General features: G+C 38.1%; 1 long non-coding RNA gene across 1 annotated transcript; it reads left to right on the top strand.

The window, feature by feature from the left end:
- The first annotated feature begins 455 nt into the window (after positions 1 to 455).
- LOC106889414 lies at positions 456 to 17,322 on the top strand. The gene is made up of 3 exons (XR_001412304.1): positions 456 to 626; positions 15,751 to 15,945; positions 16,918 to 17,322. It is a non-coding gene; the product is annotated as an uncharacterized LOC106889414 (long non-coding RNA).
- The last annotated feature ends 850 nt before the right edge of the window (positions 17,323 to 18,172 follow it).

The following is an 18,172-nucleotide window of genomic DNA, read 5'->3' as shown; positions in this document are numbered from 1 at the left end:
CCTTCAGAGCCTATTCATTACCTGTCTGACTTTAGCTTCTGTAGTGGAAATGAACACTGGAATTTGTACAATATTTTCTCATGGAAGAAAATTAGTTGCTGGCCATCCTTAAAAGAGTAGAATAGTTTAAACAGCAGTTTCATTATAGTGTTTTTACTGGGCATTATTTTTACTATGGAAAGTCCTTTAAAATTAATGGGAATTGATTTCAGCGGCCTTTGACATATTACTGAAAACAATACGGCAAAATACAACCTTTTCCTTCTTACTGCTACCTAAAGGCTTTAACTGGGAAAGCAGTTTACAATGGTGCCCCCATGTAAGGCTTTATTCAAAAGATTTTACGCTTGATAACATCTGAGCCATAGGCGCTGTATGTGGGGTTTAGCATTTTAGCAGCTGCAATTCTTAATCCCGATTCCGTTGCCTCCATATTAAAAGCTCCATGGTCACAGGACACCAGCTTTGGCCGTTCTACATTGTCATTCATTCCTCCCCCCCAACACGCGTGCCTGACCATATAGGAAAATGAGTTTACAACCGACTACGCCTATGGGACTCCCGGAGGGATACAATGTGAGAGCCTTTACTAGTGGTGGATGGTCCTCAAAAGATTTGAAAGTTTGGTAAGTACATCCTTAACCAAACTCTTTTGACCTTTATTCAGATTTGTTTTAGGAGAAGGGCAAAGGGTTGGGCCACTTCTTGTTTAACCCAACTGGCTTGTCCATCTATAGCCTGTAATTAATCACTAAATCGCTGCCATACTTTGTTTTGGAGGCTAGGTCTCCATACAGCAGGGCACTATACTTTAAGCACAAAACTAATTCTTTAAAGTCAAAGGGATTACTCACGTGCTTAAAGTTAGCTGCATATTTAAGTAGTTTTCTAGATCAGGCCTTAAGGAGTTAGGGAGTATTATTTCTACTTATTGTACAGCAGCACCAAATTCCTCAGTTTGCCTTTGCATCACTTTGTGTTGCCTGGGAATTTTCTTTACAGCAGCAGTGCAAGGGACAATGGGGTATAGTTAGGTACAGCAGGACTTCATCCACTCACAAAGTCGAGGACTGAGGACTCAGTTTTTTAGTTCTGTGGACTTCTGCAAAAAGAGGTAAATTCAGAATCTGGCCACTTTCAAAATTAGGGAAGTTTCCTACTTTCCATCTGGACTCAGAGCATGAGTAAATTATGTTAAGTCAAGTCAGGCGTTTCTTTCTTAATGTGAAGTTGCTTTGTCATATCAAAAAAATATTAAGACATATAATAACCGGTACCCAAGAAAACCAACAGAAATCACTGTGTTTGGAACTTTTGCAGTAACTGATCATGTTTCTTCTAGCCTAATTCTCTGCTTGCTCAAATAGGTAGCGATAGAAGTTTTACATCACTTGAGGATTTGCCTCCTCAGGAACAAAAAGGCCTTACAAACATGCTTTTTGTGTAGGAAAATGTAGAGGGCAGTGAACTGAACTACATCCCACTGGCTGAAACCTCACCAGAAAATTTGTAATACTAATTAAAAAAAAAAAAATCCTGTCTTTTTTAATGAAACTAAGACTTTTTCAGTATACGTCAAGGGTTTTATTACCGGTTCTACATAATAAAGTAATTGTGTAATTAGTAATACATTTGTCACTCCTTTACTGAGGAAAAAGTAAAACATGTACCGCTTTTGTGTAAATCCTGACAGTGGTGATTTTTTTCCCGAGAATTATACCATTATATCATAAAAGTGTCAAGGCATGAGTTTACTGTTCCTACTAATATTCTAAAATATTCTCTTAGGCTGACATCTCTGTCAATTAAAATTAAACAAAATTGCATTCTGCCATATACACTTCAAATAGGAAGCTTTCAAGTTTATGGCTGTTCTTTGAATTGATTTTTAAGATGGCATCTGTAAAACTTGGCTAGTACAAGATGAGGTAGGATGTAGTTAAGGTTCAGTCAATTTTAAAAATGTTTTAAAGATCATAAATTGACAACTGAAATAGACTGAACATCCTTGGGATTTTGGGCTGTCAAATATAAATCCTTTTTTTTAAAAAACTGAGCTCTTGCAAAGTGAAAATTTTATGAAAACATGTTCTTCCCCCTCCTTTGATATTTTTGCAATAAGTTACACAAACAAGAGGGCTTCTGGTGTTGTTTCCAGTTGCTGGGTCTCGCGGGATTTGGAATTCTTCTTCTCCTGGTGTTTCCCACAGAAATAGAGTGAGAACGTGCTTTCTCACGGGACTGTATTTCTCATGGAAAATAATAGGGTTGCCGGCAGCAAACGTTTTCTGCAGTGATACCCTGCCAATAAAGTCTTCAGGGAAATTATTGCCCTCAATAAGATGAAGACTAGTAAATTGGAACCCCCATCCCTACTCCACAAAGATATGTCTTTAGGAAGCTTTCTCCTTCTATTATTCCCTGGAAACCCTGACCCCAAGAAAATGCTGTAGACAGTAATGCTTGGTTTACACTTAATTTTGTTCCCCAGAATAAAGATGTCAGTTAGTGTGTAAAAATAAGAAAAAGAACAATCCCCCCTTCATAAACCCCAACCAACATATTTATACCAGCAAAAGCCCTGGTAAAGACAGTTATGCCGAGAAAAGTTATTTTACAGCATAGCTTTATTTTGGTCAAGGAACTGCTTCAAGCTATAACAATGATCTTTTTCTCTGTTAAAAAATTCATCCTCTAAGAGGGCGGTTTCTGACACAGCAAACCCTTGTAGGTGTAAACTTGCCAAAGGTATGTTGAATGCATTCTAATATCTGGAAGCCAAGAGAAATTTGCCACATTAGGTTTTATTATTATTCTGAGAGGTAGAAAAACCTGGCTTTGCTATGTCTCCACTTCCATCATAACCCCTAATACTGCAGATTAAAATGTGGACTGTGTTCATTTAAAGCACATGTTTTTGGAAGATGAACTCCTGGCCAAAGGGAATTCAAAGTCAAGCAGTGTGCTTTCCACCATTGGAAAGGCAACAAGTCTCTGTGTTTGGAGTGGCTAGGAAAATCTGATCATTCTTAGAGAAGTATTTTCTGGGGGAGGGAAAAAAAAAGAAGAAAAATGCAAAACTTCTCCCATGGACATGTGCACTGAAAGAAACGCAGGTGTTAGCCACGCAGGAGTTCATGTCAAGAGAAATATTTCCCCAGGGTCCCATGAGAGGAAAGGGGAAAGGGGGGGACTCTGGGGTGCCTGACCCAGGGAGTAGGGAAAAAAAAGCAGAGGCTGGTGACAGAAAGACCTTAATTCATGCACCATGTGCTTGAGTGATGTGTTTACTTTCAACCTTCAAGTCAAATTCAAGCAGCAGCCAGAAACCACAGATCAACACATTTTTAGTACAAAGTGAAAGTAGGGTCATTGGCACCCTTGGTGCTCTACCATTTTCTGAAACAACATTAAATCCATATTAATACTCACTTTTAGTTAACTGTGTCAAAGGAGATGGTAATTATGGGTAAGTAGGAAGGTTGGGATGAAACCAAATAATTGCTGCTGAAGGAGGTAACATAAGCACAATTAGTTGAAAGGGTTATTTTCAGTCTTGAAGGAGTCTTTAAAGCCAGTCCTGTTCTGGTTTAAGTCACTTGTTAGCTTGGAATGTGCTGGAAAAAGAAGCGTCTGAAAAATCAGAATCTAAGTTCATCTTCATGCTAATAAGAAGATTATTTTTTTTTTTATTGCTACTATTATCATAATTATGGCTTCTGGCAGTGTTTCAGGTGTTGTAAAGCAATATACATCCATTGAAGTTCAGTGGATCTACTCTGACTTACCCTGGCTGAGAACATGGCTCAGCCAAGGTAGAAAGGGCCCATAGTTTCATAGAGGCAAAGTGAAGGAAACAGTTCTGCTCCAAGAAGGTAATGTTTTTTTAGCAGAATTTGGCCCTCATTATTCATCTGTTCCATCAGGGTGAGAGGTTGCCAGACATGGAAATGATCTCAAAGCCAAACTGTTGGGGTGAAGAAAGATGCATCAGAGAAGACTTCATTTTACCATGGCTTGCAAATCAGTCTAAGTGTTTTCTCTAACTCTGCTGCCTTGCTGGGTTCAGGGTCCTCAAGGCATCTCACATATTTGCTTTAGGGAGGCGGCTGCAATGCTAATGACTTCACATCCAAGAGCAGCTTAGGCTTCTCTTAGTGGTTTGGGGCAAGAAGGGGCTTTCAAGTCTGACTTTCTCCATGGACTAGAAAACCCTTTTTAGTGCCCTAAGAAGGCACTAAGCCTGTGAAGTCTGAATGAAACCTCTTCTTCAAGAAGCCAACAGTAGCTACAGGTGAGGGTAACTCTGCTCTTAGACCATGCTGGGGCATATTGGGGCTTTGGTCAGTCAATAACCACATAGAATTAGCGGGTCATGTTTATGCCACACCCTGATGACTGACACCTGTCATAGCAAGTTTTGTTTTCAGATTTTTTAATTAAAAAACATAAAGTAATTCTATTACAACAGTGATTTGGCAAATAAATATATTTTCTCTGTAACTTCAGTGTAGCTAAAATGGACCAGTGTTTAAAGAAAACAGCTATGCAAAGGTGTTTTTTTTTTTGTCTCACCTTTTCACATCTGCGTGAAGGTCTTATTTTAGTTTTATTTCTGTTGGCTCAGCCATCTGTGCATTTTATTGCCTCTTCTGAGGAACTTTGCAATGTTTTTGTGAAGAGCAGTAGGAAAGCACTGAGGAAAAAATTGAGTAGATATAAAGCCTTAGAGAAGAGAAGTGACACAACAGGCAATTTCTCCGTTTGCTCCTCCAGATATTGAGCTGAGCTGGGGAAATTACTTTAAGTACATAAGGTGACACAATTACTACAGTTGGGTCTTTGTTTAATTTTCAAATAGACAGTCCAGTACACTGAATTCAAAGGTGATTGGTTATGGGCTCTCCAGCCCTTCACCTCTAGGTCATCGGGTTCAATACTATTCCAGGTTGTAGCTCTGCACTCTATCCTTTGTGAACAATCTATCTGAGAAATTTATACCTTTATTCTGCTGGTGACTTATCTATTGACAAATTTAGATTTTTACAATTATGTTCAGAATTCAAAATAATTTGGCATGGGGTTTATGTGGTCTGATTTCAGCTTGTGGACTAATCACAGACTATTCACCATGACTGTTGCTTTGAGTATTTCCTATTCACGATGCCTGATTAAGATGCATAGCTACGTTTCTCTGTCTTCATTGGATGACACACATATTTCAAAGAGCCTTCAACTGACCTTCTAACCCTTTTGGTGAAAATATATGTGCACGAGTGCCCACAAGGCTCTCCTGCAGCTTTTTTTTGTGGGTGAAATTTCATGCAGACAAGTGTTAGTGAAAAGTGCCTAAAGATAAGGAACAGAAAAAATATCAAAAGAGACGTATGAAATCTATTCACACTGATGTTCTGAAATGCTATTTTTGAACTGCTTCCCTAGATCTTGTAGTGAGCAAAAAACTGTTGTGTGAAAACTTCCCACGTGAAATAAATGAATAGTTTCCCTCCATTTCTTAGTGAGCATCACAAATACAGTCACAGCATCCAGCAGTAACTGAATAACTTTGAAGCAGTCTCCACAGCAAAGTCACAGGATACTTGGCATTCAGTGATGCCCTGGCCATATTACTCCTGGGTGCAGTACAAGCATAACTTGCTGGTAATATATTAAGGCTCGTGCACTGTCATTTCAGGTGGAGTACTTTTACTAAGGACGTCAATCTCTACGTCTATTAACCTTTAACCAATTAATTTCACTTTAATTATTTTTTTTAATTAAAAAAAAAAAGAGACAAACTAAAAATCAGTGCTGCCCAGAGATAAGAAGTGACCAAGACTCGTCTTGTAGTTCTAAAGCCAAAGAGAGAACAGGGATATAGTCCAGGGCGAAAAATTGCCTCATTTAATTACACCTGCACAGTATTTCAATAGTATGCCTTGGTGAGAGGGGCTTTTAAGAGTAAAGTGCTTTGAAATAAAGCTATTAAATGCATACGGAGACATTGATCGATACACTCGAGTTATGGGGAGGGAAGGAGGGAGAGGGAAGAAAAAAGAAAAGGACTTTTTTCTTCTCTGTACGAGTGGATTTGGAGTCTTCAAGGGCATAAGGATGGTAAACGATTGCTAAAAGTCCAAATTAAGAGGTATTAGTCCATTGTGCGGCAGTCAGTCACATCATATTCGCATTGCTGTTTTCTTGTCAGAGGTTTTGCCTTGATCTACCCCGGACCACATTGACAAGTCACAATTGAAGCATTCTAAATAATCCACAGTGAAATAAGGCATAGGGTGTCACTCTCTAGGCTACAGAAAGCCTGAGCGCAGTGAAGTTAGAAAGGGTAGCAAAGCCCTTTTCAGTCGCGTTTCTCAGCCGATTAAACTCATTCAGGGCCAGGCTGCTGGAACGAAAACAGAAAGATCACCTCCTGTTCTCCAGTGTTTTGTTGGCAACAGCAGACAGATGTAGAAAAGTAGAAACATTTTTACTATAGCAACAAAGGGGAAAGGGGTGGGAGGCAAATAAAAAAAGGAGTTGGAATTTGCAGGCTTGTTAATGTCTCAGGTACTTTGGGACGGTACTCCAGGTTAAGAGATGCTGTCAGCACAAAGTGAAATTCAAAACCTTCATGTGAAATGACTCTGCAGTGCAAACCTGAGTCCTCTTTCCTCCCCAAACTCCTCCAATGGTACAGTAATTAACCATAAGAACAGATTGATGCATGGAGATCCAGTTCATTAACATTTTTTGCTTGGCTGTTTTTTTGGCTTTTCAGAAAAGCCCTTTTAAGAGTGATGCCTTCTTTAAGACTAACCCATCTACCCATGCAGCCACACTGATGTGACATATTGTGACACAAGGTGCCACAGAAAATTAAGCTGAGCCCTCCAACTGAAGTCTTGATTTAGCCATACATTCCCCACAAGTCACCATTTAAATTAACTGTTGTAGATGCAAGCTAGGAAAAGGGTAATTCATCTAGTGTGAGTAGCTGTACAGAAACGGTTTGCTGCTACTGGAAAAATAATCTGCAAAATACATCCCTAAAATATGTTACTTTTCCCTTTCTATGTATAAAAGTAAAAAAAATCAGTTGCAAGAAATGCAGCACATTAAGAGGTCACTGCAAAGGTTTTTTATCTGCATTTGTGCATATGCAACAAGTAGTCTCAGCAGATTTGCATGTATAAATGTGCATACATATGTATGTTCAAGTATGTATAATTTAAAAGTTTTTGCTAACTTTCAATATAGAAATGCCCATACATCTACTTTGGGAATAAATGAAAAGTATTTTATTTCTGTGCAATGGAAAAAAAATCAACACAAAACCTCAACTGAAGGAAGTACGGGAATGATTCTCTAACCATGCGATGGGGGATCAGCCTCTCCTTTAATGGAAACATTCTGTATAAAATAGTAGTTACAATGGCAATACTGAAAAAGACTTATTTCCTACCAAGACCTGTGGTTAGGGCAGTCATTTCAGATGTGGTTGACATAGATTTTGCTTCTGTAAAAAAATTGGGGCAGAAAGGATTTATACTGAAGTGTTTCTACCTCCTAAGTGAATATACTGATAATTTCACTGAATTTCACTGAATTTCTAGAGTTGGAAGGGACCATAGAGATCATCTAGTCCAACTCCCCTGCTGAAGCAGGATTGCCTAGAGCTAGAGCATGTTACTCAGGACTAAAAGTTAGCCATCACAAAGCCAAACATTGCCACTACCTTAAAATGTTTAGTTCCTTAGAAAATTTGGCCATTAACCTTGGTATGTACATTAATATTGAGCCCATCAGAAGATCAGGTCTTTGGACGTGATTGTATAATTCAACTTTTCTAGAAAAAATTAGTTTAAATTTCCTAAGTCTCTTAAACATCTAAGGTCCACTTATTTTCACTTAAGTGCTTTGGAAAACCAAACCCAAACCCAATCACCCTTGGTCTTGAAGCAGACAATAATTGCAAGGCAGGACTTGGTGGTGCCTGTTGGGACGGAGGCAGGAGGATCCATGGGGTTTCTGCATCAACCTGTCTCCGTCGGGATAAGGAGTTCTGACTTCTTGGAAAGCAGAGGTGATTCCCTTGAGGGCACATAACACAATGTCAAGCACTTTAACAAGTAGACTACTCTACATCTGAAGCACTTGAGTGTTTATGGGCAATGACTGGTCCACAGCCTTTTTGTAAGCTCTTGTCTTTATGGGCTTAGGTCCAAACTTTGATCTAATAGTTAACAGGTCCTAACATTATACACCTCCTTTTCCAATCCTCATTTCCCAAAAGAAACTTGCCGAAGCTCTTGTGCTCTGCATTTGCAAGAACTGATCTAAAATACTGTGGTCATTTATCACTACGTTGTGTTTTTGCCACGCTTTAAAAATTTGTGTAATATATATCAGGTGTCTATGGATTTTGGCATGGTATTGGGTCATCTAAGCGATTTGGCATTGTTTAGACTGCGAAATAACACACAGGGTCAAGAGCAGTCAATATTGGTCCTATAAATTACTGTCTAGGCTCTCATAAATTTTCCTCTAATTTGTGGCTTGGAAAAAAAGAAAAAAAAAGAGAAGATATCAGAAGTCAAATCTCTTTGCCTCTGCAACAGCACCTGTTTTTTTAGTGAAGAGGACTGTCTGCTGAGGTGTTTGCTTCTATTGTACATACTCTGGGCCAAAGTATTAGGGACCAGAGTGACTTCTGATGTTGCGTTTCTACAGGGAAATGCAAAACTAAATCCCTAGGCAGAATTTCAGACAAACAGTCATTTTATTTACTTATATTCATCTCTTCTGGAGAAAAAAAAAAAAAAGGGAGAAAATAGCTTGCTTAATCCCAGTACTAACACAATATTGATTCACATTCATGTTCAGTATTTATTGACGTGCATCGCATACAATGGAGGCTATCAATTAGGCTACTCTGTTCAAGGGAAGGGGCAATCATATTAGAAAACAGATGAAGCTCATAGTTTATATAGTCCTAATTTTATGTAATGTAAACCTTTCAAACCCTGGGCACATGAGAGTGAAAATGCATGTCCTGATGAAAAAAAAGCAAAAAACAAATGGATTTACTCTCCAGCTAATTACTATGGGTGACTGTCCACAGAGTCATATCATTATTTCCTGAAGTTCTGTAACGAAATCAAACTTCTCTCACTACAAACCGAATTTCTGTGTATTTTACTAACCGATGTTAAATACGTTTATACAATAGCTTTGCACAAGGTTTTGTTTTGTGACTGGGCCAGATATATGAAATTTTAGAGGTGGTGCGTAATCTTACTGTATTCCTTCTGTACATTTAAGCAGGGGTTCAGCATATTGAGCCCCTATTAAAGATCAATGTCAAGGAGAGCATAATGGCATATGGGCAGCATTCAGGAGACTGAGTTGTTGCATGCAAAAATCAAATATAAAACACACTCTTTTTTTGCCCCTTGGAGGTTTTATTGCATGGTCGCAGCTGGATTTACACTGTATTTAATAAAACATTAGTAGCCACTAGGGATTTAAATATGTAACGTAATTCTTTTTCAGTAAAATAATTCCATAAATCCAAATATGAACCTATTTTTTCTTGCAAGTGCTGTATGCCCATAATTAAATTAAACCCTATATATGGCTTTTTTTTTCACCATGGAATTTAATGGAAGCAAAATCCATCTGCAAAGTTGATTTTGGATGCATATTCACATTTTTTGGAGCTGAAGTAGGTCTGGTGGCTAATAAGTTTTGGGGAGAAACAGGGGTGCTGGCTCTCCATCCTGACTGAGCTACTTTTGATACAGACCTGTGGCAAAATGAGGGTCAGTATTACTTTACAGAGGCAGGTGAAGATATGCTTAATTCTGCACACTCATTTTCCCCTAACTCTGTAGTCCCTACTGGCATCCTACTAAGAAAATAAACACAACACATCCATACAGCCTTTACAACAGTGAAGACAATAAGCCTTTACCTTGCGTGGTGCCCAAGGTGACCTAGCCACATTATCCATATATTCTGGTCTACCACATTTTTAGCCCTCAGACATTCTTGATAAGATGGTAACAGGAAAAATAGAGATATTTTATTTAGCAAATTTAATCTTGATTGTTTCTGGTGAAAGATACGGTTGGTCGTATCTTCAGTGGGATGAAACGTGCATTTATGTTTACACCAGCTACAGATGATTTCCTTGTAGACATTGTGCTAATCATCATGAGGAAACAGGAAAAGGGAAAAGAAATGGACAGACTGTGCAGGGAAATAAAATAGAGGTATCATAAAATGAAGCTTGATGAGATATCTTGAGAGCTCTCACTGCAGTTTGCAGAAACGAAAAGTTTAAGTAGTTACAAACAGCTATTTTGTTACTTTTAATGAAAATAAACCTAAGGAAAAAAGAGTAAAAGTTGCCAAAGATGCATATTCTTGTCTATTACAACAGAGACCCATTTCCCAAGCAGAATGAAGGTTCTGTTTTGTAACAGTAACTGTGGCTAACTACACTGGGAAGGGAAGATGACTCTAACTGGAATCTGACTAGATCCATAAGGTTGCCATTTTTATACTTCTAGGTGAAACACAATCTTAAAAATTACAAGTCAACAGTCTCTGATGTCACAACTTTTCCATAAACAATAATTTTGGCAGCAAAGTAGCCATGCAGGATACAGATTCAATTTCTTAGAGGAGCTCTGCATCATTTTGTGAAATGCTTGAGATTTTCTCAAATTCTTTTCTTGGAAATCCAGAGGAACTAAATTAGTGACCGGTCTAGCACACATGACTGAGTTTGCATGGACTAATGATGCTACAACATTAAGCAGAATGGATGAAGGCAGCTGTAGCCTTTAAGCTTTGCGAGTAGTATGGATAGGGAAACAAGAACATCTGAAGTGTGAATTCTTAATTCACACTTAATACAAATTCTTTAGCTTTCCTACACACACTAACAGCTACAGTAGAAAGGACCACCCTCTCTCATCCTAACCAAGCTGTCTCTGACTAAGGCAACTTTGTACTTCGGATCAGATGCCTCTTACATTGAGTAACTGCACCTCACAACTTGGACATTGGAAAACATCAGTAATATTTAAGGAAAACCCTTCACTCAGGTTTTTGCTTTCTTGAAAAATTGTAGATGAATGTTTAAAATTCATTTTAAATTGTAAAAAAAACCCAGCCCCTGGGGTTTTTAAACAAAACCAATATTTTCACTTGTTTGAACTTTTGCTCCACTGTCTTCTATTTACCCCCTTAATTATTTCAATTGTCCATTATAACATTATATCTGAAAAAAAAAAAAAAAAGCAAAAGAAAGTATTAAAGGTGTATGAAGGCAGGGTTTTAAATTGTTTCATTTTTCACTTTTAACATTTCTCATTAAACAAGTGTGAAACTTCTGGAAAAAAATTGAGATATTTATGAGTTGGGAGTAAATATTATTTTCAGTTAAAAGTACTGACCAGATTCCCCTTTTTTTTGGCCTTGAATGGATACAATACCTTATGTTGGATCAGGTGGGAGATCTTTTTGTATTTATTTTTCTGTTTCTATCAGTCATAGCTGAAGCTTGAAAAACCTCACTTGAGATGTTCAGGACACCAATCCAGATGAACTTTTAAACACTGGGATGTGAACCAGGCTGCATTCAGACAGTGGATTCGTGTTGCCATCCAAGTGGGCTGAAAGGCATTTGCCACAAATGTCTTCAAACATGGGTCAGAAACAGATTTCACTGTTGCTGCGTTTTGATTTATTATTCTGTTTTGTCCTAGCAACTCAAAAATAAGACAAGAGTTGCTAAAAAGTCAGTATTTTCTTCTAGCTGCTGGTAAACACTTATCAAATCTCTTTGGGGTCAGTGATTTTTCATATGTCTTAGTACACAATGGAATTATTTAATTACTTTTGCTAGCAAGTTTACAGACAAGTATATCCCTATCATACTGCATATCCTCAAATAAGATTATTTACAATCCAATCTAAGGAGTGCTGACTGGTGTCATTGGAAGCTGCATCAGCATTTAAATTTCTACTTTTCTGGGCAAAAACCCAACTGGCTGATTCAATTAAACTCTTTATGTTATATATTATCCAGAAGTTCACAATCTGAAGTGATTCTCAGAGTCTGAAGCCATGCCTTTATGATTGCAATTTGGTAGCAAGACAATTTCCGAGGACTATTTTACTTGAACTGCAATGAAAATGTCAGGACATAACACACTTTCTGATGTGGGTTTTATGAAAGGCACTCCAAAATCAACCATTATTTCAAGCACAAGCAATAAATAACCTTCATTATTCATTAGAGTGTATATATGCATTTGTGTTTGCAAATATGGTGGTTTCCTGAGCAAAGAACCCTGTAATCAAAAGACCCTTCACTCATTTAAGGAGGTAACAAATGAGTAGGCAGGAGGCACGGAAAAAAGGCAGTCTCTTTAATCGGTAATGGAGATAATCTATAGAGTTCCTGCAATACAAGTAGTCCATCTTACAAGCATCAGCTTTAGATAGGATATAAGATGTGGAAAGATTCATGCAATATTGTGAAGCTACTTTTCATAATAGTCATTTGGATGAATTTTGTTTATGGCTTATATTGAACAAAGAGAATAGACCTTTCCCACATCACGTAAATCACAGCCTTCCTGAAGGGTGTCTGGAGCAGCGCTCCGCTATTACTATTCACAAGAACATTAACACCGGTGAAATAGGCTCTGTGAATTTACTGCTATTTACCTGTTCAGATTAGGAGCTAACACACCTCTGCAAACAGCTGACAAGATATGCCAGACCCGCAGCAGCCCCTTACATCCTCAAACAGTATGTGGGAATGCTAGAAAGAAACCTCTGCACACTGATATCATTTGTGCAAGGGTTTGTTGTTTGTTCTGTTTTTTTTTTTTCTTTTTAATAAAACTTTGCAGAAATAGCCTATTTATGCTCAGGTACCCATGTTGATGCCTTTTGACCAGGTCAGTCAGAATTTCAGAGTAAAAAACAGAGCTTGACCAAAACACACTGATTTATCGGAGCTGTTTTCATTGTGAAATCAAAAAGAAATTTGTTCAGAAAGCAAATGAAAAAAATGAATTTTTTCTGGCAATTCAAAAGCATAAATTATGTTTTCTAGAGTGGTGCTCTTCTGACAAATTCAAAACAATTTTCATTTTCAAGTGTTTTTATTTTGAGGGGCTAAAAATTAAATTGGAGAAGATTTTGAAAGAAAACAAGCCAAGCATTCACTGTAAAAGAGACTGAGATGCTGTTTCTTCTTGTTTCTTGTTCTTTTATACAGAAGAGCATTTGTATAATGAAATCTGTGGTTTTTTGGTGAGAGAAGTGAAATTAGAAGAAAAACTTTGGCCAGTAGCATTTCTGTAGCTATTTAAGAAAATGGAAAAAAGAGGCACCACACCATAATGACCAACAATTTCAAATGAAGGCTTTGGGACGGTGTTGGAGGATCAGATCAAACCAATTAAAGCCCAGGGGAAGGACACTGGCTCCGCAGCCCCTAGAAAACAGCTCGAAAAGGAGGGGAGGAGGAGGAGGGCTCTCCCTTTCTCTCTCCTGCCTCTTTCTTTTTCCCGCCCCTGTTTTTCATGGTGGGGGCACTAATGAACTTTTCAAGTCCCATGAAGACAACCCTTGTGTTCTGATTAGTTGCCTTACTTTTAATGAATTGTTTTAATCAAGTTTCAAAGCAGGCACTCTATGCTTCATTGCAGCAGCCCAATGACAATGAGCTGAATGTTACCAAGACAGTGGATCTGATGGACTTTAATGGATTTTATGTGACAGTGTCTAGTGGCCTCATATTAGACATAGCTTTACAACAGAGAACCCATGGGGTTGCACTATGCATTTAATCTATACAAACTGTAAGGATAAGGGAGAGAGAAGCTGGGGAGGGGGAGAGACTCTGAACCCTGAAGACCTTCAAAAGACATGCGTTTCATACTAATAAGAAACAGTCTTTGGTCATTTGATTTTTTTTTGCAATAGCAGAGTCCCGTTGTGTTTTCTTAGGGAATGTCACGAGTATAATATCTCCAGGGCTTTTTGCAATAACATTCTTGAAACACAAAGTTATCTGGAAAAATTAAGCTCTCAAGGAAATCTTGGCAGCGCTGTAACATTTCCTGGATTTCAGGTAGCGATTCTGAGTTGTGATCTCTTAAGTCCGTAACAATTTGCTATTTCTAATTTATTGCTTCATTTGTGACTGCTGCTACAGCAAGGTAAATTTATTCTGATTTGCACAACCTAAGTCTTAGCTCTGACAGTGACTAATTATTACCTGAGTTAAAATAATGAAAGTGTCGGAAAGTGTCCGAATGCAATTTGTTAGGAAAACATGTGGCATGCTGTGTTACCCAAGCCCAGAAAAGCCTAAGTGATCAGAAACCATGGAGAATTAAGAATTTTTCCCCCAAAGGTTACAAATCAATGTGGAAAATTTTCAGGGAATTGGAGTGCTGAGGGGTTCCATTCACTAGAGTATAAAATGCACACCGTACCTGTCTCACTTTTTGCTTAAGGAGGAAAAATCACTTTTTTAGAAAGAAGCTAATTGTGATGGTAACCATGCCCAGAGAGTTTGCATCAGTTATAGATTATTATTTGATACTATTTAAAGTACACAGTGGACGAGGATTATTTTGCAGATGCTCTTTTTCAGAAAAAAATCACAAAGCAAATGCAACTCACAGAAAACAAAATTTGTTGCAAGAAACTACGAAAGTGTAAGCACCTTTAGCTTATGTAAGTAACAGATTATTATTTTTTTTTTGCTGGCTCAGGGTCAGTCCTGTGTTTTGTCAATTATAGGCATGTCTCATTCGCAGAACAGCTCAGCTCCAGCTGTGTAAAATGAATCCTGAAATGAAATGGTCAAATGATGTTAATGACTCTGTCTGCTTGCAAAAGTTTCTGAGGAATGTTAGCAGCTCTGAGCTAGAATTAGAAAGCATCTGACAGATCCATAGTTCTGGTTGTTCAAATAGCTCTATGCAAGCAGACGGAATATCAGTAAATTAAAATAATAATATAAAAATAATAAACAGCTATCTGGCTGAAATAATAAAGCAGTACAAACGATTTGGGACTGCTTCATTCAGGGCATTTGTCACTCTCGTGAGCCATTTAAGCCACACTTTAAATTAAATTTATCTTAAACAGGATTTAATTTAGATTTAATAAGGCCATTGTTTTATTGTTAAGTACCAATTGGATGTCAACACATAATGCTTTCTAGAGTGATAATTCTGCTGTTCTCTGAAAAGATGCTGGGACTACATAAAGGCTAACAATTTCGTGGTCTGTAACGATGTACCTATGTTTAATATTACCTAGTATGTACCTGTATTTACTGTTTGTATTTCAGGCCCTCCTACCACATGAATGTCCTGTTGTGTTAAGAAGCAATACAATCTGCATATCTGTCTATATCTAACATACCTGCTAGATCTCTAGAGAGATATGATTATATTAATTACAATATATTGATTGATTTCTACTTTACGTGGACTGCCTGTATTTAATTTAAATATACAATTAAGCATATTGAGGACACAATTTGGATTGTTACTGTGATAAATAATTGGTGATTGTGTCATGATGCATCACATCTTTTAAGGCAATATTTCTCATATGCTAGTAGCAACTGCATATATAAAATATGCTGCAAATCTGTTTTAATTATTTATATTTGTTCATGGCCAGTACTTTTCTGTTTCTCAGGTCTGGAAGGAACAATACATATCTTGGCACTTCACAACAACTGTTGGCATAATTTTCAGGAGAACATGTATATCTTTTCACGTAGAGTCCATGCCTGCTTTTATGATGATTATATGGAAAATATAGATGTCAGCAAGTAATTCTGCGCTCTGTTTTGCTAATTTCTACTGTGTGTACAATATATCTACAGATCAGGTAATTATGTCACTAATAATATTTGTACTAATTATTGCTATTAGAATCTATCAATAGTATAATATTAGTGTCAGTAGTATTGCTATTGCCCAAATATATTAGATTTAATTTGCCATTTTATATGACAACAATAAAATTATTTTTGAATCTTCTCCACACCTGTAACAGGATTAACAACTAATTTTCCAAGAATTTTCATTCAAGGGAAAAAGCCTCAACAGCATTATCTTTTCTTGCCTTCATTCCCGTGATGTGTCTGCTCTCTACAAATAAAACCAAACTTGTACAAGTCAGTTTGCTGAGAGAAGTCTCCATGAAAACAGCAATTTAAAAGAAGCCTGAAGAGTATTTGCAAATTATGAATTTGTAAATACAACATTTATTATTAAAACCTTGGTTCTAAGAGTCATACTCATTTAATCAAGGAACGGAAACAACTCTGTGATTCACACACCCAATAAAAAATAATCCTAAGGGACCCCAGACATATAATTTCTAATCTATGACTACACTGAAAAAACTAGCACCGTTCAAAGAAAATTCATGCCCTGAGAAAGAAGATGGGGTCTGGAGTTTGAAAAGCATCTCAGGAAACAGATCTGTTTGTCATTGAGGTCACTTGGACAATTCTGTCTGGGATGTGTGCACTGAGTCCCTCTTCGTGCAGGTGATCCTGGCTGTTTCAATGCTTTTTGGTGCCTTTTAGGTTGTTGGGGTGTTTTTCCACAGCGATTTCCAGTGGCACCAAGCCCAGCTGAAGCAGTTCCTGCTCTTTTTCCCCCTGCGTGTCATTCCCATCCCTGCAGAGCATCCTGCCCCAGAGATGTATATCCCTTTAGTTGGACAATTCTTTGTCTATCATCTCTGTACACTACATCACGGCAACAGTGTGACTCAGGAACACAGAGGTTTTCTTCCCTTTTTTTTTTTTTTTGGGAAACAATCACTGGGATGAGGTTTTTATGTTCTTAGGTCCAAGACAAGAACCTGATATGATGCTTGAGGCAAAGGCTGCTCCAAAAGATGGGGAGATAAGGAGAGCCTGAAGCATTCATCCCATTCAACCTGCCCCAGTATGGTGAGTAAAATTTAGCCACTCAAGCCTTCCAGGACTGCGTTGCACATTTGAAGGAGGCTTTTTCTATCCAGCTCTGCTGTGAGGTGGTTCCCAGCTCAGGAGGGATGAGGTGCACCTAAAGCAGCAGGCAGTGGCCTGGCATCCTCTGGACCAATGGCCCCAGTGTGTGGGATGGGATGCCCTGCACAGTTCCTCACCCAGGGCATACAGGGAATGTAGCCTGAGAGGCTGCAAGCAATCTGTGCCAGTAATGAGCAGCCAACTAATTGATTACTGAAAGTATAACTGAATCCTATGCCTCGGAGAAATCTGAAATATAGTAACTGCTTACTTTATTGACAGCATTCATGCCATATTTAGTAGCTGGTATGTAAGAAGTAGCTGGACAATTTTGTTACACTTAATATGTTTCAGAACACAGCATAAAACATGTTTTAACACTATAACATCTATTGAGCAGTACCTCTGGGAACTGGCTTTATTATTAGATTACATTATACAAGATTAGACTAGTCAATAAGGGATTTCTTTCACACAGCATGCCATCTGAAATACCTGTTTTCTTTCCTTTTCCTTTTTCTTTTTCTTCTTTTTTTTTCTTTTCTTTTTTTTAAATTACTTCAAGACCTTCTTTGTAGGATCTTAGGTACAATATATACCCATGAATCATAAAACTGACAAGCCCCAGGGCTGAATGGTCTCTGTACGGGAGATAGGAGGCCTAGAGATAAAGGTGCTCTACAGGTATACAGTGACAGGGGTGGATTATAGATAAACAAAAGGCGCAGTTATTAGATGGGAAGTGCCAGCCAGGATTGTGCACCGAGAATGCAAATTGGAAGGACCCGACTCTCAGGGACCCAACTTTCCTTGGGCTGTCAGGCAATGGGAAAACAAAGGCAATGTTTCAGTTTGGGTGCAATTCCAGGTCTTTTAGGTCTGTTTTAGCTGCTAGCTGCAGAAGGGAGAGGGGAAGGGGCAGGGTTTCAGACAGGTTTTGGCACCTGGGTAAAGCCCTAGGGAAATTCAGGCTCCTCATAGGGTTAATTCCAACCTCTATTTTCTGATCAAATAATTTGCTGATTAGTGAAATAGTAATTAGGAAGGTAAAGAATAGGTGTATCGTGAGATGGTCTGAGTCTGGGCAGC

This window comes from Calidris pugnax, unplaced genomic scaffold (genome assembly GCF_001431845.1).
Source record: "Calidris pugnax isolate Ruff unplaced genomic scaffold, ASM143184v1 scaffold70, whole genome shotgun sequence".
NCBI lineage: Eukaryota > Metazoa > Chordata > Aves > Charadriiformes > Scolopacidae > Calidris > Calidris pugnax.
The sequence above is the reverse complement of the archived record's forward strand: the minus strand, read 5'-3'. Positions and strand labels throughout refer to the sequence as shown.